The sequence below is a fragment of the Oncorhynchus mykiss genome, chromosome 16 (assembly GCF_057628025.1).
Source record: "Oncorhynchus mykiss isolate SJ-2025 chromosome 16, ASM5762802v1, whole genome shotgun sequence".
Classification (NCBI taxonomy): Eukaryota; Metazoa; Chordata; class Actinopteri; order Salmoniformes; family Salmonidae; genus Oncorhynchus; species Oncorhynchus mykiss.
Window position 1 is genome coordinate 72,165,001 of NC_143037.1, and position 23,370 is coordinate 72,188,370.

Sequence of the window (23,370 nt, forward strand, 5' to 3'; positions counted from 1 at the left end):
GGGATGTTTCCTGTCGTGCTGAGATCAGATCGATAGGAGCTGAACTCTCTGGGATGTTTCCTGTCGTGCTGAGATCAGATCGATAGGAGCTGAACTCTCTGGGATGTTTCCTGTCGTGCTGAGATCAGATCGATAGGAGCTGAACTCTCTGGGATGTTTCCTGTCGTGCTGAGATCAGATCGATAGGAGCTGAACTCTCTGGGATGTTTCCTGTCGTGCTGAGATCAGATCGATAGGAGCTGAACTCTCTGGGATGTTTCCTGTCGTGCTGAGATCAGATCGATAGGAGCTGAACTCTCTGGGATGTTTTCTGTCGTGCTGAGATCAGATCGATAGGAGCTGAACTCTCTGGGATGTTTCCTGTCGTGCTGAGATCAGATCGATAGGAGCTGAACTCTCTGGGATGTTTCCTGTCGTGCTGAGATCAGATCGATAGGAGCTGAACTCTCTGGGATGTTTCCTGTCGTGCTGAGATCAGATCGATAGGAGCTGAACTCTCTGGGATGTTTCCTGTCGTGCTGAGATCAGATCGATAGGAGCTGAACTCTCTGGGATGTTTCCTGTCGTGCTGAGATCAGATCGATAGGAGCTGAACTCTCTGGGATGTTTCCTGTCGTGCTGAGATCAGAACGATAGGAGCTGAACTCTCTGGGATGTTTCCTGTCGTGCTGAGATCAGATCGATAGGAGCTGAACTCTCTGGGATGTTTCCTGTCGTGCTGAGATCAGATCGATAGGAGCTGAACTCTCTGGGATGTTTCCTGTCGTGCTGAGATCAGATCGATAGGAGCTGAACTCTCTGGGATGTTTCCTGTCGTGCTGAGATCAGATCGATAGGAGCTGAACTCTCTGGGATGTTTCCTGTCGTGCTGAGCAATTAGTGCTTTTTGAGGTCAGTTTTGGTTAGGTTCGATTATTAACTACTTACATTATGAAATAATGGCATTAAAATCATTTTAGATCTTTTTGATGGAAATTCCAAAGCCAAAAATACTGGACATTCAATTGCCAAAACATAGAAAATATTCCATTGTCTCTGTCAGCTCCACATTGGGTAGACATCGATATAAAAATAATAAATGACTATGAAATAATAAAATATGTATATATTACATAGTTTTTATTTGATTACTTTATTATTTGTCTCTTCTCAAAGTCATCATCTCTGCTCAGACAGTAGCAGCCAGCTAGACAACGTTATCTCTGTGCTCCCCATACTGTACCGTCTGTAGTCATCATATTTATCTAGCCTGCCAAAGTATGCCGCACAGCTGTCTGACGAAATCATTTGACTAGTTCTTCAAAGTAGATATGGCATAGTTTCACGAACTGTCACTCTCTATCCCTCTCATTGTCGTGTTGTGTAGCCTACATTCCTCTCTCATGCGATCTGTGCGTAAAAGTGCATTCGTCAGCCTCAATGGATTATGGTCAGTGTAGTTAATTACCACGTTTCTGCGCTGAACTAGGATGTATATTTGCTTAATGAAAACTACAACTCCCTTAAGCCCAGCGTCAAACATCATTCTTGACTTCATTTCTCTCGTGAATGATTTGATTTCTCTCTATATTATTGCTGCGTTGGGCTAACACAAAAAAAAAACTGAAATGGAACTCAAGTAATTGAACCAACATCGGACAATTAGTTGTTTAATAAGCAGGGAAAAAAACGACATCTGTGTTAATCACTCAGCACTAGACTTTCCGATCCTCTTCTTCTCTGCTCCAGCCTACAGCACCAATATCCCTGGTTGACAGGAGCAGGCAGGCAGTATTTCCTACTACTTACATCATAAGGCATTCATACAGGATTTATTAAGCTCTCTTATGTAACAGCATCCCCAGCCAGAACCCCTGGCAGCATCAGAAAGGTCCAGCAGCATGCAAGAAGCTTCAACGCTGATGACAGAGACATGTGGACAGAGAGAGAAGAGAGGGAAGGAGGCCAGAGATCGATGGAGAGTCTTCATATATTAGAGAGAGAAAGAAATAGAGAGAATGTTCATGTTCTCCCGGGGAAAGGTGACCTTGACTAATCTCATACACAACCAATAACTTCCTGTACAGGACGCTGCAGCGCGCATGTGTTTGAGGAAGAAAGATAATAGATAGAGGGAGAGAGAGAGGTGGGAAGAGAGAGAGAGAGAGAGGTGGGAAGAAAGAGAGAGAGATGGGAAGAGAGAGAGAGAGAGGTGGGAAGAAAGAGAGAGAGGTGGGAAGAGAGAGAGAGAGAGGTGGGAAGAAAGAGAGAGAGGTGGGAAGAGAGAGAGAGAGAGAGAGAGAGAGAGAGAGAGATGGGAAGAGAGAGAGAGACAGATGGGAAGAGAGAGAGAGAGAGAGATGGGAAGAAAGAGAGAGAGGTGGGAAGAGAGAGAGAGAGAGATGGGAAGAGAGAGAGAGAGAGAGAGAGATATGGGAAGAAAGAGAGAGAGAGATGGGAAGAGAGAGAGCGAGAGAGAGATGGGAAGAAAGAGAGAGAGGTGGGAAGAGAGAGAGAGAGATATGGGAAGAGAGAGAGAGAGAGAGAGAGATGGGAAGAAAGAGAGAGAGATGGGAAGAGAGAGAGAGAGATGGGAAGAGAGAGAGAGAGAGAGGTGGGAAGAGAGAGAGAGATGGGAAGAGAGAGAGAGAGAGGTGGGAAGAAAGAGAGAGAGGTGGGAAGAGAGAGAGAGAGAGAGAGAGAGAGAGATGGGAAGAGAGAGAGAGAGAGATGGGAAGAGAGAGAGAGAGAGAGATGGGAAGAAAGAGAGAGAGGTGGGAAGAGAGAGAGAGAGAGATGGGAAGAGAGAGAGAGAGAGAGAGAGAGATGGGAAGAAAGAGAGAGAGGTGGGAAGAGAGAGAGAGAGATGGGAAGAGAGAGAGAGAGAGAGAGAGAGAGAGAGAGATGGGAAGAAAGAGAGAGAGAGAGATGGGAAGAGAGAGAGAGAGATGGGAAGAGAGAGAGAGATAGAGAGAGAGAGATGGGAAGAGAGAGAGAGAGAGAGATAGAGAGAGAGATGGGAAGAGAGAGAGAGAGTGATGGGAAGAGAGAGAGAGAGAGATGGGAAGAAAGAGAGAGAGGTGGGAAGAGAGAGAGAGAGATGGGAAGAGAGAGAGAGAGAGAGAGAGAGAGAGAGAGATGGGAAGAAAGAGAGAGAGAGAGATGGGAAGAGAGAGAGAGAGAGATGGGAAGAAAGAGAGAGAGGTGGGAAGAGAGAGAGAGAGAGATGGGAAGAGAGAGAGAGAGAGAGAGAGAGAGAGAGAGATGGGAAGAAAGAGAGAGAGATGGGAAGAGAGAGAGAGAGATGGGAAGAGAGAGAGAGAGAGAGGTGGGAAGAGAGAGAGAGATGGGAAGAGAGAGAGAGAGAGAGAGAGAGATGGGAAGAAAGAGAGAGAGATGGGAAGAGAGAGAGAGAGATGGGAAGAGAGAGAGAGAGAGAGGTGGGAAGAGAGAGAGAGATGGGAAGAGAGAGAGAGAGAGAGATGGGAAGAGAGAGAGAGAGGTGGGAAGAAAGAGAGAGAGAGAGATGGGAAGAAAGAGAGAGAGAGAGATGGGAAGAGAGAGAGAGAGAGATGGGAAGAAAGAGAGAGAGATGGGAAGAAAGAGAGAGAGAGATGGGAAGAGAGAGAGAGATGGGAAGAGAGAGAGAGAGATGGGAAGAGAGAGAGAGAGATGGGAAGAAAGAGAGAGAGAGAGATGGGAAGAGAGAGAGAGAGAGAGATGGGAAGAAAGAGAGAGAGATGGGAAGAAAGAGAGAGAGAGATGGGAAGAGAGAGAGAGATGGGAAGAGAGAGAGAGAGAGATGGGAAGAGAGAGAGAGAGAGAGATGGGAAGAAAGAGAGAGAGATGGGAAGAAAGAGAGAGAGAGATGGGAAGAGAGAGAGAGATGGGAAGAGAGAGAGAGAGAGGTGGGAAGAGAGAGAGAGATGGGAAGAGATAGAGAGAGAGAGATGGGAAGAGAGAGAGAGAGAGAGATGGGAAGAGAGAGAGAGAGAGAGATGGGAAGAGAGAGAGAGATGGGAAGAGATAGAGAGAGAGATGGGAAGAGAGAGAGAGAGAGATGGGAAGAGAGAGAGAGATGGGAAGAGATAGAGAGAGAGAGAGATGGGAAGAGAGAGAGAGAGATGGGAAGAAAGAGAGAGAGATGGGAAGAAAGAGAGAGAGAGATGGGAAGAGAGAGAGAGATGGGAAGAGAGAGAGAGAGAGGTGGGAAGAGAGAGAGAGATGGGAAGAGATAGAGAGAGAGAGATGGGAAGAGAGAGAGAGAGAGATGGGAAGAGAGAGAGAGAGAGAGATGGGAAGAGAGAGAGAGATGGGAAGAGATAGAGAGAGAGAGATGGGAAGAGAGAGAGAGAGAGAGATGGGAAGAGAGAGAGAGATGGGAAGAGATAGAGAGAGATGGGAAGAGAGAGAGAGAGAGAGAGAGAGAGAGATGGGAAGAGAGAGAGAGAGAGATGGGAAGAGAGAGAGAGAGATGGGAAGAGAGAGAGAGAGAGATGGGAAGAAAGAGAGAGATATGGGAAGAAAGAGAGAGAGAGATGGGAAGAGAGAGAGAGATGGGAAGAGAGAGAGAGAGGTGGGAAGAGAGAGAGAGATGGGAAGAGATAGAGAGAGAGAGATGGGAAGAGAGAGAGAGAGAGAGATGGGAAGAGAGAGAGAGAGAGAGAGATGGGAAGAGAGAGAGAGATGGGAAGAGATAGAGAGAGAGAGATGGGAAGAGAGAGAGAGAGAGATGGGAAGAGAGAGAGAGATGGGAAGAGATAGAGAGATGGGAAGAGAGAGAGATGGGACGAGATAGAGAGAGATGGGAAGAGAGAGAGAGAGAGAGATGGGAAGAGAGAGAGAGATGGGAAGAGAGAGAGATGGGAAGAGAGAGAGAGAGATGGGAAGAGAGAGAGAGATGGGAAGAGAGAGAGAGAGAGAGAGAGAGAGATGGGAAGAAAGAGCAAGATGGGAAGAGAGAGAGAGGTGGGAAGAGAGAGAGAGATGGAAAGAGAGAGAGAGAGATGGGAAGAGAGAGAGAGAGAGAGAGAGATGGGAAGAGAGACAAAGAGAGAGGGAGAGAGAGATGGTGGGAGTCTGAGTGGGAGTCTGACACGTGTTGATGAACATGGAGTGGGAGTCAGACACGTGTGATGAACATGGAGTGGGAGTCTGACACGTGTGATGAACATGGAGTGGGAGTCTGACACGTGTGATGAACATGGAGTGGGAGTCTGACACGTGTGATGAACATGGAGTGGGAGTCTGACACGTGTGATGAACATGGAGTGGGAGTCTGACAAGTGTTGATGAACATGGAGTGGGAGTCTGACACGTGTGATGAACATGGAGTGGGAGTCTGACACGTGTGATGAACATGGAGTGGGAGTCTGACACGTGTGATGAACATGGAGTGGGAGTCTGACACGTGTGATGAACATGGAGTGGGAGTCTGACAAGTGTTGATGAACATGGAGTGGGAGTCTGACACGTGTGATGAACATGGAGTGGGAGTCTGACACGTGTGATGAACATGGAGTGGGAGTCTGACACGTGTGATGAACATGGAGTGGGAGTCTGACACGTGTGATGAACATGGAGTGGGAGTCTGACACGTGTGATGAACATGGAGTGGGAGTCTGACAAGTGTTGATGAACATGGAGTGGGAGTCTGACACGTGTTGATGAACATGGAGTGGGAGTCTGACACGTGTGATGAACATGGAGTGGGAGTCTGACACGTGTGATGAACATGGAGTGGGAGTCTGACACGTGTGATGAACATGGAGTGGGAGTCTGACACGTGTGATGAACATGGAGTGGGAGTCTGACACGTGTGATGAACATGGAGTGGGAGTCTGACACGTGTTGATGAACATGGAGTGGGAGTCTGACACGTGTGATGAACATGGAGTGGGAGTCTGACACGTGTGATGAACATGGAGTGGGAGTCTGACAAGTGTTGATGAACATGGAGTGGGAGTCTGACACGTGTTGATGAACATGGAGTGGGAGTCTGACACGTGTTGATGAACATGGAGTGGGAGTCTGACAAGTGTTGATGAACATGGAGTGGGAGTCTGACACGTGTTGATGAACATGGAGTGGGAGTCTGACACGTGTCGATGAACATGGAGTGGGAGTCTGACACGTGTGATGAACATGGAGTGGGAGTCTGACACGTGTGATGAACATGGAGTGGGAGTCTGACACGTGTGATGAACATGGAGTGGGAGTCTGACACGTGTGATGAACATGGAGTGGGAGTCTGACACGTGTGATGAACATGGAGTGGGAGTCTGACACGTGTGATGAACATGGAGTGGGAGTCTGACACGTGTGATGAACATGGAGTGGGAGTCTGACAAGTGTTGATGAACATGGAGTGGGAGTCTGACACGTGTGATGAACATGGAGTGGGAGTCTGACAAGTGTTGATGAACATGGAGTGGGAGTCTGACACGTGTTGATGAACATGGAGTGGGAGTCTGACACGTGTTGATGAACATGGAGTGGGAGTCTGACAAGTGTTGATGAACATGGAGTGGGAGTCTGACACGTGTTGATGAACATGGAGTGGGAGTCTGACACGTGTGATGAACATGGAGTGGGAGTCTGACACGTGTGATGAACATGGAGTGGGAGTCTGACACGTGTGATGAACATGGAGTGGGAGTCTGACAAGTGTTGATGAACATGGAGTGGGAGTCTGACAAGTGTTGATGAACATGGAGTGGGAGTCTGACACGTGTTGATGAACATGGAGTGGGAGTCTGACACGTGTGATGAACATGGAGTGGGAGTCTGACACGTGTGATGAACATGGAGTGGGAGTCTGACACGTGTGATGAACATGGAGTGGGAGTCTGACACGTGTGATGAACATGGAGTGGGAGTCTGACACGTGTGATGAACATGGAGTGGGAGTCTGACACGTGTGATGAACATGGAGTGGGAGTCTGACACGTGTGATGAACATGGAGTGGGAGTCTGACACGTGTTGATGAACATGGAGTGGGAGTCTGACACGTGTGATGAACATGGAGTGGGAGTCTGACAAGTGTTGATGAACATGGAGTGGGAGTCTGACACGTGTGATGAACATGGAGTGGGAGTCTGACACGTGTGATATACGTGCTGCTGTACATACAGAGATGTACAAAAGTATGATGGCACCTGCTCGTTGAACATCTCATTCCAAAATCATGAGCATTAATATGGAGTTGGTCCCCCCTTTGCTGCCATATCAGCCTCCACTCTTCTGGGAAGGCTTTCCACTAGATGTTGGAACATTGCTGCGGGGACTTGCTTCCATTCAGCCACAAGATCATTTGTGAGTTTGGGCACTGATGTTGAGCGATTAGGCCTGGTTCACAGTCGGCGTTCCAATTCATCCCGAAGGTGTTTGATGGGGTTTAGACCAGGGCTCTGTGCAGGCCAGTGAAGTTCTTCCACACCGATTTCAACAAACCATTTCTGTATGGACCTCGCTTTGTGCACGGGGGGGGGGGGGGGGGGGGGGGCATTGCATGCCGAAACAGGAAAGAGCCTTCCCCAAACTGTTGCCACAATGTTGAAAGCAGAGAATCGTCTAGCATTTCATTGTATGTGTTAAGATTTCCCTTCACTGGAACTAAGGGGCCTAGCCCGAACCATGAAAAACAGCCCTAGATCATTATTCCTCCTCCACCAAACTTTACAGTTGGCACTATGCAGTCGGGCAGGTAGCGTTCTCCTGGCAACCGCCAAACCCAGATTCGTCCGTCGGACTGCCAGATGGTGAAGCGTGATTCATCACGCCAGAGAACGCGTTTTTCCACTGCTCCAGAGTCGAATGGCGGTGAACTTTACACCACTCCAGCCGACGCTTGGCATTGCGCATGGTGATCTTAGGTTTGTATGCGGCCGCTCGGCCATGGAAACCCATTTCATGAAGCTCCCGACGAACAGTTATTGTGCTGACCTTGCTTCCAGAGGCAGTTTGGAACTCGGCAGTAAGTGTTGCAACCGAGGACAGATGATTTTTATGCTCTACGCACTTCATCACTCGGGGGTCCCATTCTGTGAACTTGTGTGGCCTACCACTTTGCGGCTGAGCCGTTGTTGCTCCTATACGTTTCCACTTCACAATAACAGCACTTGCAGGTGCCCGGGGCAGCTCTAGCAGGGCAGAAATTTTACGAACTGACTTGTTGGAAAGGTGGCATCCTATGACGGTGCCACGTTGAAAGTCACTGAGCTCTTCAGTAAGGCCATTGTACAGCAGATCTTTGTCTAGGGAAATTTCATGGCTGTGTTCAATTTTTGTACACCTGTCAGCAACGGGTGTGGCTGAATTAGCTGAATAAACTAATTTGAAGGGGTGTCCACATACTTTTGTATATATAGTGTATATTAATGTGCTTGAAAAATGAAACAACGCAGGTTAATATTTCCCTCTTCTGTGTTTCAGTAGACTAGTGAAACTCTCTGTGGCTTCTGACTCACAATGTACAGTACACCCTACGGATTGGATAGAGAGACAGAGTGACTCATAGCAGCTCTATCACTGTCCCTGGGTACACACACACACACACACACACACACACACAGTATGGGCCTGAGGACACACACTTAGTGTTGTGAATTCTGTAATTAATGTATTGTATGTAATGTTTTTATAACAGAAAAAGTAGCAGGCACACCAGAAACCTAGCACAGCATCCTAGCTCTCTCTCTCTCTCTCTCTCTCTCTCTCACTCTCTCACTCTCACTGTCTATACCCACACTCATCACTCTAGTATTTACGAACCTGGTAGCTGGTTTCTGAATATCTGATATCTGAGCAGTTGTGGTGGAACAGCTGCTATAGAATAAGTTACATACATTTGCTTTAGGCCCAATGGTTGATCTGACAGTTTTTCTAAAGCATAATAGATCTATGTTTGTTTTCAGCGCTGCACTTCTCCTCCCTGGATGATGATAACTCACACGCTCTTATCAGGACGGCCGGCACAGCCAGCCGATAATGGAGCATGTCCCCGCTCACAACACCAGCCCAGCACAGCTCCTAATGCCACACATATTAACATCATCACACTGACAAAATGTATGAGTGGAGAGTACACTCCCAGTCACAACCAAAAGATCGAACAACTTTAAGTAGGACTCCCAGCTAAGTAGGACTCCAAGCTAAGTAGGACTCCCAGCTAAGTAGGACTCCCAGCTAAGTAGGACTCCCTGCTAAGTAGGACTCCCAGCTAAGTAGGACTCCCAGCTAAGTAGGACTCCCAGCTAAGTAGGACTCCCAGCTAAGTAGGACTCCCAGCTAAGTAGAACTCCCAGCTAAGTAGGACTCCCAGCTAAGTAGGGCTCCCAGCTAAGTAGGACTCCAAGCTAAGTAGAACTCCCAGCTAAGTAGGACTCCCAGCTAAGTAGGGATCCCAGCTAAGTAGAACTCCCAGCTAAGTAGGACTCCAAGCTAAGTAGGACTCCAAGCTAAGTAGGACTCCCAGCTAAGTAGGACTCCCAGCTAAGTAGGACTCCCAGCTAAGTAGAACTCCCAGCTAAGTAGGACTCCCAGCTAAGTAGAACTCCCAGCTAAGTAGGACTCCCAGCTACAACCCTAAAGACATGGTTCAGCTCTGACAGAACACAGCTCCAGTGCAGTAGTCTACCTCTAACTGGTTTCAGGTAGGCTTCTCCTGTATGTCCAAAGGGGACAGTGTGAGCTCTGAGGGCAAGTGGAGAGTAGCTTGCGGCACTCGGCAGGACAACACATTTCATTACGAAGAATCTCAAAAAAATCCTGCCTAGTCACTGCACTGCAGAGCAGCTTACAGCAGCAGAGCTCTGTACACCCATCCACGAAAATGCTACGAGAGGGGAGGGGGAGGAAAACGGGAGAGGGAGGGGGAGAGGAGTGAGGGAAGAGAGGTTTGGAGAGGGGGAGAAGAGGGGGGTGGAGAAGAGGAGTGAGGGAAGATAGGGGAGGGAGAGGGAAGAGAGGGGGAGGAGAGGTGGAGAGCGGGAGGAGGAGAAGCGAGGGGGAGAAGAGGGGGGTGGAGAAGAGGGGTGAGGGAAGAGAGGGGAAGGAGTGCGGGAGAGGGAAGAGAGGGGGAGGAGAAGCGAGGTGGAGAGGGGAGTTAAGGAGAGGGGAGCCATGTTGGGCTGACATCTGGATATAACAGGTCAGGAGCCAGCACCGGTCCCCTTCTGAGAAACAGCAAGAGCACCCTCCACTAAAGTGACAAAGATTATCATAACAAATGTTGCCACATCCAATGTTTATGTGTGTTGCCATCTTTGTTAACATATTCAGGAACCTCTCCCTGCCCTGGAATTGTGGTTTAAGCAAGCAGGCCTGATATGTAAACAACGTATACATATTAGGACTGGGAATTTCCCCCTAGGGACCTCACCATACGATATTATCACCATATTTAGGTGCTGATACGATATGTATGATCATTCTCACGATTCTTCCGGTCCTATATATATTGCAATTCGATGAACCAGACATTGCTCGCCATATGTCTGCTGCAGAGGCAACAAAAGACATCCATTAGGAAACGAGTTTTGATCAATCGGGGGAAATAAAAGTACAGATTTGTTTTGTTTTTAAGTAGATAGAGAACAAGCTTTAGGAGGAAAAATACCAGCGTTTTGGTGCAGGTACATCTGACTAGCACAACAAAAATTATATTGTAATAATGTCAAATATAATATTGTAATAATGTCAAATATAATATTGTAATAATGTCAAATATAATATTGTAATAATGTCAAATATAATATTGTAATAATGTCAAATATAATATTGTAATAATGTCAAATATAATATTGTAATAATGTCAAATATAATATTGTAATAATGTCAAATATAATATTGTAATAATGTCAAATATAATCTTGCAATAATGTCAAATATAATATTACAATAATAGTAAGGTTAGTATTAGTAAGGTTAGTATGAGTATTTGAACACAGCTTTAATTTTTCAATTTGAGCGCTCTCCAGAAAGATCCTGACATCCCGTTGCAGCATCCTGCCCCTAACTGACCAGAGACCCCTCTCGCTGAGCAGTCGATCTGTGATGTTATCAGGACCTTTAGAAACCCTGTTGAACCAGAGACTGTGCGAGTGTACTGTACATGTGCCCAATGGCCATTAGCGCTCCCTGTTAGCTCCATACTGCTGTTAGGAGTGTTATTTACAGGCTTGGCTCAGGGCATTGTCCACCGTGATTCACCCCCATTGCCAAGAAAGCAACAACAACAAAAATATGAAGTACATGTGGATTCGTAATCTCACTAAGCACAATATTTCTCTCTGAGCCATGATCAGTGTAGGGACATGGTGGAACAGGAAATACATGTTTTCTACATTCAATCTTTTGATTAGATTGCCTTCAGGAAGAAGATGGCATCGTGTATAGGGACATCACATTAACAAAGAAGAAACCAAAAGTAGCTTGTTGGGAAAACATGCAAAACTGGGACAAATTGAAAAAGATGTCCCAAAGAGACAAGTTGATAGGAAATGAACCTGTCAAAATGAACTAAACTGGAGGACCATGGTGACTTTGTCAAGTTTAAAAAGGTCCGATGTTGGAAAAAAAAGAATGCCCCGAATAAGGCGATCTGCGTTTCAGCACAATTGACAGATGCTTGGAATTCCAGAGTTCAGCATTTGTACTGTGGAGAGCGACCGGCTCACAGGAATAATGACATGAAAAGGTCTTTCCAGGAAGAAAGAAGCTTGGAAGAGGAAGGCTCCAGGATGAAAGAAGCTTGGAAGAGGAAGGCTCCTCTAACTAGAACTTTGGTAGCCCATTTCAGCATATTGACTTATCCAACTAAACTTTAGGATTGTGAATAATAGAGAAAAGATAGATGCAGACATCCAGAGAGTAAGATATTATGGGTTCAGTGGTTAGAGTGCTATAGGAAAGGGTCACTGGCTCAGATTACATTCCTGTTGCCATTCAACAAGATGGTGTTATAGTTGGATATCACTGCATGCAAATCCCCAATGAAACAAAGAACAAAGAATCAGTCAGATAATGCAAATTAAATCAACCCATCTATCCATCAGTCATTCAGACTGCATTCATTTAGCATGAAATGCAATTCCCTTGCCTGGAGTCACTGCAGTAATTGTGCTAAATGCTTTACTTATATAGTGAGCAGTGTCCGGGTGAAAGCTTGGAGCACATTGAGCCAATAAGGCCGGTGAAAAGACAACTGCTTAATGGACTAACAAAGCTGCTTGTGGGTCTAGGAGGAGAAGTCAATCAAAATCAAATCAAACCGAATACAACAGGTGCAGACCTTACCGTGAAATGCTGACTTACAAGCCCTTAAACAACAATGCAGTTCCAGAAATGGAGTTAACAAAATATTTACTAAATAAATTATAGTAAAAAATGTAATAAAAAGTAACAGAATAAAATGACATAGCAATAACGAGGCTATAGACAGGGGGTACAGGTTAGTCAAGGTAATGTAGATGTAGGTAGGGGTAAAGTGGCATAGATGCATAGATAATAAACAGCAAGTATCAGCAGTTTTAAAACAAAACGGGGGTCAATGTAAATAGTCCGGGTGGCCATTTTATTAATTGTTCAGCAGTCTTATAGAAGCTGTTTGGGAGACTTTTGGTCCTAGACTTGGCGCTCCGGTACCGCTTGCCGTGCGGTAGCAGAGAGAACAGTCTATGACTTGTGTGACTGGAGTTTTTGAAAATGTTTGTACTTTTTTTTAACTAGGCAGTTAAGAACAAATTCTTATTTTCGATGACGGCCTAGGAAAAAGTGGGTTAACTGCCTTGTTCAGGGGCAGAATGACAGATTTTTACCTTGTCAGCTCTGCGATTTGATCTTGCAACCTTTCGATTATTGGCCCAACACTCTAACCACTAGGCTACCTGCTGCCTTCCTCTGACACCACCTAGTAAATAGGTCCTGGATGTCAGGAAGCTTGGCCCCAGTGATATATTGGGTCGTATGCAACCGGTCAAGATGCTCTCGATGGTGCAGTTGTAGAACCTTTTGAGGATCTGAGGACCCATGCCAAATCTTTTCAGTCTCCCGAGGGGAAAAAGGTGTTGTCATGCCCTCTTCACAACTGTCTTGGTGTGTTTGGACCATGATAGTTTGTTTGTGATGTGGACACCAAGGAACTTGAAACTCTTAACCCGCTCCACTACAGCCCTGTCAATGTTAATGGGGGCCTGTTCGGCCCTCCTTTTCCTGTAGTCCACGATCAGCTCCTGTGTCTTGCTCACATTGAGGGAGAGGTTGTTGTCCTGGCAGTGTCTGATCTCCTCCCTATAGGCTGTCTCATTGTTGTCGGTGATCAGGCCAACACTGTTGTGTCGTCAGCAAACTTAATGATGGTGTTGGAGTCGTACTTGGCCCCGCAGTCATGGGTGAACAGGGAGTAAGCACACATCCCTGAGGGGCCCCGGTGTTGAGGATCAGTGTGGTATATGTGTTTATTTCCTACCCTTACCACTTGGGGGCGGCCCGTCAAGAAGTCCAGGATTCAGTTGCAGAGGAAGGTGTTTAGTCTCAGGGTCCTTAGCTTAGTGATGTGCTTTGTGGGCACTATGGTGTTGAATGATGGAGTTTGTCCGGGTGGGAAAGGGCAGTGTGGATTGCGATTGTGATTGGGTCATCCGTGAATTTGTTGGGGCAGTATGCAAATTGGAGTGGGTCTAGGGTTTCCGGGATGATGGTGTGGATATGAGCCATGACCAACCTTTCAAAGCACTTCATGGCTACTGTGAGTGATATGGGGCGGTAGTCATTTAAGCAGGTTACCTTAGTATTCTTGGGCACAGGGACTATGGTGGTCTGATTGAAACATGGGGGTATCACAGACTCGGTCAGGGAGAGGTTGAAAATATCAGTGAAGACACTTGTCAGTTGGTGCGCGCATGCACTGAGTACATGCTCTGGTAATCTGTCTGGCCGTGTGGCCTTATGAATGTTGACCTGTTTAAAGGTCTTGCTCACATCGATTACGGAGAGTGTGATCACACAGTCGTCCTTAACAACTTGTGCTCTCATGCATGCTTCAGTGTCGCTTGCCTCAAAGCGAGCATAAAAGGCATTTAGCTCATCTGGTAGGCTCGTGTCACTGGGCAGCTTGCGGCTGGGTTTCCCTTTGTAGTCCGTAATAGTTTGCAAGCCCTGCCACATCTGACGAGCATCAGAGCCTGTATAGTAGGATTCAATCTTAGTTCTGTATTGATGCTTTGCTTGTTTGATGGTTCATCTGAGGTCATAGTGGGATTTCTTATAAGTGTCCGGTTTAGTGTCCCGCTACTTGAAAGCGGCAGCTCTAGCCTTTAGCTCGGAGGGCTGTTGCCTGTAATCCATGGCTTCTGGTTGGGATATGTACTTATGGTCACTGTGGGCATGACATCGTCAATGCACTTATTGATGAAGCCGGTGACTGAGGTGGTATACTCCTCAATGCCATTGGATGAATCACTTATATAGCTCATTGAGTGCGGTCTTAGTGCCAGCATTGGTTTGTGGTGGGAAATAGACGGCTATGAATAATATAGATGAGAACTCACTTGGTAGATAGTGTGGTCTACCTCCGGAGGAGTTGGAGAGAGAGATATGTACAATGGAGACTGACAGGAAACAGCATGCTATGACAGTGATGGCCAAGCTACCATGGAGACAGTCATTCCGCCACTTATCCAAAAGGTGAGCTGCTCAATGCCCAGTAACAGACTGGATCAAGGGTGTGTTTTTAATATCAGGATGTGTGTAGCTAGCAAATATGATACTGGCAGTGGATTGGTCATTCGTTCACTGGGATTGGACAGCAGAAAATTGCCTGACCCTGCAGGCCTGGTCCAACCTCTAGCCCTTACACCTTCAGTGTTTGCAGATCTGAAGGGAAAGCATCAGTGTTGCAATAAGACAGAGGCTCACTGAGTCCATTGAAGGCTATAGGTGGTGGCACAATAACTGGACAGCTTCTACCCCCAAGCCATAAGACTGCTAAACAAGACTGCTAAACAAGACTGCTAAACAAGACTGCTAAACAAGACTGCTAAACAGCTAATCAAATGGCTGCTATTGTCTATTATCTATCCTGTTGCCTAGTCACTTTAACCACACCTATATGTACATATCTAGCCCAATTATCCCGTACCCCTGCACATCGACTCGCTACTGGTACTTCCTGTATATAACCATGTTATTTTCTACTTCCTGTATATAGCCATGTTATTTTCTACTTCCTGTATATAGCCATGTTGTTTTCCACTTCCTGTATATAGCCATGTTATTTTCTACTTCCTGTATATAGCCATGTTATTTTCTACTTCCTGTATATAGCCATGTTATTTTCTACTTCCTGTATATAGCCATGTTGTTTTCCACTTCCTGTATATAGCCATGTTATTTTCTACTTCCTGTATATAGCCATGTTATTTTCTACTTCCTGTATATAGCCATGTTATTTTCTACTTCCTGTATATAGCCATGTTATTTTCTACTTCCTGTATATAGCCATGTTTTTTCTACTCCCTGTATATAGCCATGTTATTTTCTACTTCCTGTATATAGCCATGTTATTTTCTACTCCCTGTATATAGCCATGTTGTTTTCCACTTCCTGTATATAGCCATGTTGTTTTCCCCTTCCTGTATATAGCCATGTTATTTTCCACTTACTGTATATAGCCATGTTTTCCACTTCCTGTATATAGCCATGTTGTTTTCTACTTCCTGTATATAGCCATGTTATTTTCTACTTCCTGTATATAGCCATGTTATTTTTACTCGTCATTGTTATTCATTATTCACTGTGTATTTATTAATTGGGTCACAATTTAAATTTTTATATATATATATATGTTTATATTGTGTCTTTATCTCTGCATTGTTGAAAAATGACCTTGTAAGTAAGCATTTGACTGTTTGTCTACACCTGTTGTTTATGACACATGTGACAAATAAAATGTGATTTGATGTGATCAGTCCGGTGACAGTCCTCTCCAATCTGCAAACACTAAAGAGGATGTTGTTAGACAGGAAAGGACCAGGCTATGGTTGTTTTGGAAACAAGCAGAGGTTGTATGCGGGGTGAATGCAGGTTGTAGGTGTGGAGCATCCGGGGTGTAGGTGTGGAGCATGCGGGGTGTAGGTGTGGAGCATGCGGGGTGTAGGTGTGGAGCATGCGGGGTGTAGGTGTGGAGCATGCGGGGTGTAGGTGTGGAGCATGCGGGGTGTAGGTGTGGAGCATGCGGGGTGTAGGTGTGGAGCATGCAGGGTGTAGGTGTGGAGCATGCGGGGTGTAGGTGTGGAGCATTGCGGGGTGTAGGTGTGGAGCATGCGGGGTGTAGGTGTGGAGCATGCGGGGTGTAGGTGTGGAGCATGCTCCGTGTGGAGCATGCAGGGTGTATGTGGGGTGCATGCTCTGTGTGGAGCATGCAGGGTGTATGTGTGGAGCATGCAGGGTGTATGTGGGGTGCATGCTCCGTGTGGAGCATGCAGGGTGTATGTGTGGAGCATGCGGGGTGTATGTGGGGTGCATGTGGGGTGCATGCGGGGTGTATGTGGGGTGCATGCGGGGTGTATGTGTGGAGCATCCGGGGTGTATGTGGGGTGCATGTGCTCTCAACAACTGGGCCCTTTACCCCTAAGGTCATCAACATATGCACCAACAACCACAATGCAAAGCTGAGTCACTGCAGACTCCTGGGAAAACAACACATATTTCTAGAGGACATTTGTAGAGAGTGTGAGTAACCTGACCTACAATCTAGAATGTCCCCACCAACAAACACAAAGTCCAGAGCCCTTTCACAAGACAGATGTTTATATTTCCGTGAGATTTCCTATTTTACTGAAAATCGAAAACTACTGCAAGGTCAAATTGCATGCCAGGGGAGACCAGTCACGACTTTAGTAGGCTACTAAAATGGCAGGTGTTTGGCTTGAGATTACTGTGCTTTTTCCGAACGCTTACTGAACCTGCCATTTATACGAACCATCTCTATCAAAAGCTTTCCAAATAGATTGCATCAATAATGTATAACGCCAATTCTCAAATGACCGACGCGTAATCTGCAAGGGTTGCGATCACCTGGCCGGAGAATAGCCTAGTAGCGCTACTACCAACGTATAGCGCAGGATGACAAGGTAAACACACATCTGCGCTGCATCCTAGCAGCAGCAGGCTCGCTGCTGGACAGCGACACAAACAACAAACCATCATAACATTAGGCCTATGCGATAAGTGCGTAACTCTGGTTTTTATAAACAATATTATTTTCGGCTTGGCAACATCTTGCAGCGCTCTCTGCATGTCTCCATTTCTCGAATACTCTATTCATACTTATTCACAGTCATTGATGTGCTCTACACCGGAGCATCCTTAGTAAAATGACAGCAAAGCCAAATGGCATTAGGCTACAACGTCTTGAATCGAAAAAGAATGAGGTTTACCTGTTCCCCCTTCCGTATTTATTTTTATGGTTCCATCGTTATAGCCCGGGATGGTTTAGCGCCTGCCTTCTTGATTACCCCGCGATTCCCGTCTCCGGTAAGGACACGGTGTGCCTCTGCACGGGCGCTCGAGGTGGATGACCGGAATGCCCGAGTTGCGTTTGAGAGCCGCACGGAAAGACAAGTGCATTGTTGAAAGCAGATGCGTAATGCTACGTTGGTTCTTAAAGGGAAACACCGATCTTCATATCAAACCTGCATCTTAATAACAGTCCTGGACACAAACAAATACTGAATCAGGGGTGAACTCATGTGTCTGCAGTTTATACAATTCTTCACATCATTTATGTTCTGAACAAAATATGCACTGAACAAAAATATAAATGCAACCTGTAAAGTGTTGGTGCCAAGCTGAAATAAAGCTGAAATAAAATACCACAGAAATGTTCCATAAGCACAAAAAGCTTATTTCTCTAAAATGTTGTGCGCACGTTTGTTTACATCCCTGTTTTTGAGCATTTATTCTTTGCCAAGATAATCCATCCACCTGACAGGTGTGTCATATAGAGAAGCTGATTAAAAAGCATGCCATTACACAGGTGCACCTTGTGCTGGGGACAATAAAAGGCCACTCTAAAATGTGAAGTTTTGTCACACAATACAATGCCACAGATGTCTCAAGTTGAGGGAGTGTGCAATTCGCATGCTGACTGCAGGAATATCTGAGCTCGACCTGTTGAGTTAAAAAAAAATACAAATAATAATAAGAATTGTTTGAGCCCCACCTGTTGCCTGTTTTGCATGTTATTTTGACATTAGTATGTGTCACATATCGTCATATCTACCGTAGTTTTGATTGGACTGATCATGTCAACATAATACATTAAAAATCTTAGCTAGCAAGCTAGCAGTCATCATCATGAATTAAGTTGACAATCTACTGGCAAAACCTTTTCAATCCTTGTCATATGAAGATAAATAATGAAGAGAAATTACGTATTGGTGCTCATTGGCAATTGGACATGAACATTACACAACAAGTTGGAAATCGCACATTTAACAATGAGTGGTTTGAAGGAATCACGATTCATCATCAATTACGGACTGCTTCTTATCCGCTTGTCGTTCCCTTATGCCATAGTTTGTACATCTCAATTGTCAGTTCAAACCACATTTGTTTAACCTCTATGGCATCGTTGTCCCCCCACGGGACGGTTGAGCTAACGTAGGCTAATGTGATTAGCATGATGTTTTAAGTAGCAATACATTTTTCCAGGACATAGACATATCTGATATGGGCAGAAAGCTTAAATTCTTGTTAATCTCACTGCACTGTCCAATTTATAGTAGCTATTACAGTGAAATAATACCATGATATTGTTAGAGGAGAGTGCACAGTTCTGAACTTGAAAATGTATTAATAAACCAATTAGGCACATTTGGGCCAACTTGATACAAAATGTTGAACAGAAATGCAATTGTTCATTGAATCAGTCTAAGACATTGAACAAACACTGCTGCCATCTAGTGGACAAAATCTAAATTGCTCCTAACCTGTAATAGTACATTATGGCCTTTCTCTTGCATTTCAAAGATGATGTAAAAAATGTTTTACCAAATCTAATGTGTTATATTCTCCTACATTACTTTCACATATCCACAAACTTCAAAGTGTTTCCTTTTAAATGGTTTCAAGAATATGCATATCCTTGCTTCAGGTACTGAGCTACAGGCAGTTAGATTTGGGTATGTCATTTTAGGCGAAAATTGCGAAAAGGGGTCTGATCCTTAAGAAAGTCAGCCATATCATCTATGTTTTTTAAAAGGCAGTAAATAAGGCTGAATGACAAGGCTCTGCTGATAGCCAGGTGGAGCCGTGGTAGATAGTCAGGTGTAGTGGTGGTAAGGATTCACTCCATGGTGCTGAAAAGAAAGCTCTGCTGTTGGGACAGCTTTATGTAGGTCCTAACAGTTTGTGGGCACCTCATGTCACTGTTATAGTGCAATTAATGTATTGTTTAGTGTTGTGTTGTGTAGTGGCTTTGCTGGCATGCATCTAAAACATTTTTTTTTTTTTTGCCCCACTAAGATTTGCATGCTAATATCGCCACTGATGAGACCAGTTAGCTTTTCATCACTAAACTCTGACAAAACTCAAGGAACATTATTTTCTGTGAAAGATTCTCTCTTGTCTTATATTTGAGAAGGTTGAAGCACTTGGCTCCTTTTCAAAATTATTTCGTGATCAATTTAGTGATAGCCAAGCTCTACCGTACTCTAGTTATTGCTGGAAAAAAAAACAGGCCCTACCCGGCCCTAACCCGATGCATAACGTCAGAGCCCGTCGTGGGGAACACGTCAGGAAACAGATCTCTGGCTGGAAGAAGGTTCAGTGAATGGTGAGGTGCAGTGTGAGGTAATACAGTAGGTGGGATGCTTCTCAAATGTATTGTTTTATGCGTTTTCCACACTCGTCCTCACAAGAAAGTACTTAAGAGAACTTCCTCGGAAATGCACTTGGAGCATAAGCGTGTTGAGTAGGTAGTATGCATATTGAGAAACACACACAGAGTATTATAAACATGCCTATACACACCTTATCCAGACAGTCTATATTTGGTTGCAGAAACCCCAAGGGTAAAATTCCCAGAGACCTACAGTAGTGCCTTCTTTACAGTGAAATGAAGTCGGTATACTCAGTCCAGTGTCATATCTTCCTACAGAGGTATGGAGCTTGTCCATTATATTTCCTCAGTGTCGACCCTGTGCACTTCTGGTAAAGTGTGTGTCTATACTCACAATATCAGTGACTCAATTGTCCTCTAAGTAATACATGTGCACAAAATGCTCTCAAAGCTCCTTATCTTCGACCCCTGAATGTGACATTTAGATAAAACATTATTCATCATTTAATGTATTCCAATGTTTTGATTTTAGGCTATGTTTATACATAACAATAGTATCAGGATTAAGGTAGAAAAGGATGTAATCCAAATGTGACAGTGCTCGTCCAAAAACGCTGATTACCGTAGTTTTGGCGGTAGAGACAGTTCTCCGCGCTTTAGATTCCTATTTGCATTGTGGTCCTGTGTGTCTCAGTTGGTAGAGTATGGCCCTGACAGTGATCATGGGTTCGATTCCTGCTGGGGCCACCCATAGGAAAAATGCATGCATTTAACTAGGCAAGTCAATGATGGCCTAGGAACAGTGGGTTAACTGCCTTGTTCAGGAGCAGAAGAACAGATTTTTTTTCAACCTTGCAACCTTTCTGTTACGAGTCCAACGCTCTAACCACTAGGCTACCTGCCGCTACCTGTCACCCCTCCCGCAAATGTAAGTCGCTTTGGATAAAAGTGTCTGCTAAATGGCATTTATTATACTGCATATTACCTTGTATTCTTATATTTCAGAAGTGATTTACCCATAATTCAGTACTATTTCTCTGCATGTAGCCCTACCAACGCACCAGAAGGAATCAGTTGGAGGGGTGTTTGATTTCTATATTTTTCATGGGACCTCCTATGTGTGCACGTGCATTTTGAAAACGGGTGTTTTAATAAAGACCATAGGCAGGCAGCTTGTGAGTTTTAAAATTCTGGTTCTTTCAATCACATTCATCTCTCTTTTCTGCCTGACTGCCTCCCTTTCGATCTGTCTTGACTTGAGCTATTGCTAGTGTTCAACATTTGTACCAAATTATCACATCAACAGCCTGAAGTTGTAGCTAACGAACTTGCAACAGTGTCAACTAGCCTATTTCGGGCTCTCAATGTTTCCTGCACCTGTGAGCTCAGAACCAAAAGCTTTTTTAAAATTACGTTTCCACTGGATATATGGGCTCATCAGATCATGATATTTGGCTCTTTCACACCGAGGCTTGGTGATTGAGGTCAGGAGTGTTGGAAAGATTTTTCAAATACTGACGAACTATCATTCGCAATGGATGTTAAAAAAAACAGACTTTGTTGACTTGTGTGAGGCGAAGAAAAAAAACGAGTGGTGTACGTGGTGAGTTAAGACACAGAAATAAGACGTTGCCAAATGGGCACTTTCCTGAGATGCACCATATCTGGGCAAACATTCCTGAGATGCACCATATCTGGGCAAACATTCCTGAGATGCACCATATCTGGGAAAACATTCCTGAGATGCACCATATCTGGGCAAACATTCCTGAGATGCACTATATCTGGGCCAACATTCCTAAAATGCACCATATCTGGGCAAACATTCTGGAGATGCACCATATCTGGGCCAACATTCTGGAGATGCACCATATCTGGGCAAACATTCTGGAGATGCGCCATATCTGGGCAAACATTCCTGGAGATGCACCATATCTGGGCAAACATTCTGGAGATGCACCATATCTGGGCCAACATTCTGGAGATGCACCATATCTGGGCAAACATTCTGGAGATGCACCATATCTGGGCAAACATTCCTGAGATGCACCATATCTGGGCAAACATTCCTGAGATGCACCATACCTCGGCCAACATTCCTGAGATGCACCATATCTGGGCAAACATTCCTGAGATGCACCATACCTGGGCTAACATTTCTGAGATGCACCATATCTGGGCAAACATTCCTGAGATGCACCATATCTGGGCAAACATTCTGGAGATGCACCATATCTGGGCAAACATTCCTGAGATGCACCATACCTGGGCCAACATTCCTGAGATGCACCATACCTCGGCCAACATTCCTGAGATGCACCATATCTGGGCAAACATTCCGGAGATGCACCATATCTGGGCAAACATTCCTGAGATGCACCATATCTGGGCAAACATTCCTGAGATGCACCATATCTGGGCAAACATTCCTGAGATGCACCATACCTGGGCCAACATTCCTGAGATGCACCATATCTGGGCAAACATTCCTGAGATGCACCATATCTGGGCAAACATTCCTGAGATGCACCATACCTGGGCTAACATTTCTGAGATGCACCATATCTGGGCAAACATTCCTGAGATGCACCATATCTGGGCAAACATTCTGGAGATGCAGCATATCTGGGCCAACATTCCTGAGATGCACCATACCTGGGTCAACATTCCTGAGATGCACCATACCTCGGCCAACATTCCTGAGATGCACCATATCTGGGCAAACATTCCGGAGATGCACCATATCTGGGCCAACATTCCTGAGATGCACCATATCTGGGCCAACATTCCTGAGATGCACCATATCTGGGCAAACATTCCTGAGATGCACCAAAGCTGGGCAAACATTCTGGAGATGCACCATATCTGGGCAAACATTCCTGAGATGCACCATACCTGGGCCAACATTCTAGAGATGCACCATATCTGGGCAAACATTCCTGAGATGCACCATATCTGGGCAAACATTCCTGAGATGCACCATATCTGGGCAAACATTCCTGAGATGCACCATATCTGGGCAATCATTCCTGAGATGCACCATATCTGGGCAAACATTCCTGAGATGCACCATACCTGGGCCAACATTCCTGAGATGCACCATATCTGGGCAAACATTCCTGAGATGCACCATATCTGGGCAAACATTCCTGAGATGCACCATATCTGGGCAAACATTCCTGAGATGCACCAAAGCTGGGCAAACATTCTGGAGATGCACCATATCTGGGCAAACATTCCTGAGATGCACCATATCTGGGCCAACATTCTAGAGATGCACCATATCTGGGCAAACATTCCTGAGATGCACCATACCTGGGCCAACATTCTAGAGATGCACCATATCTGGGCAAACATTCCTGAGATGCACCATATCTGGGCAAACATTCCTGGAGATGCACCATATCTGGGCAAACATTCCTGGAGATGCACCATATCTGGGCCAACATTCCTGAGATGCACCATATCTGGGCAAACATTCTGGAGATGCACCATATCTGGGCAAACATTCCTGAGATGCACCATATCTGGGCAAACATTCCTGAGA

The 23,370-nt window shown here is 45.3% G+C and overlaps 1 protein-coding gene across 1 annotated transcript in view; it reads right to left on the reverse strand.

Annotated features, from left to right (window-relative positions):
• Positions 1 to 17,581, reverse strand: part of LOC110492644 (syntaphilin) — a 46,336-nt gene extending 28,755 nt beyond the window's left edge. The window contains exon 1 of the mRNA XM_090203891.1: positions 17,419 to 17,581. The gene's annotated coding sequence lies outside the window, so the exon portion shown is untranslated. The remainder of the gene's footprint in view (positions 1 to 17,418) is intronic.
• Between the last annotated feature and the right edge of the window lie 5,789 nt (positions 17,582 to 23,370).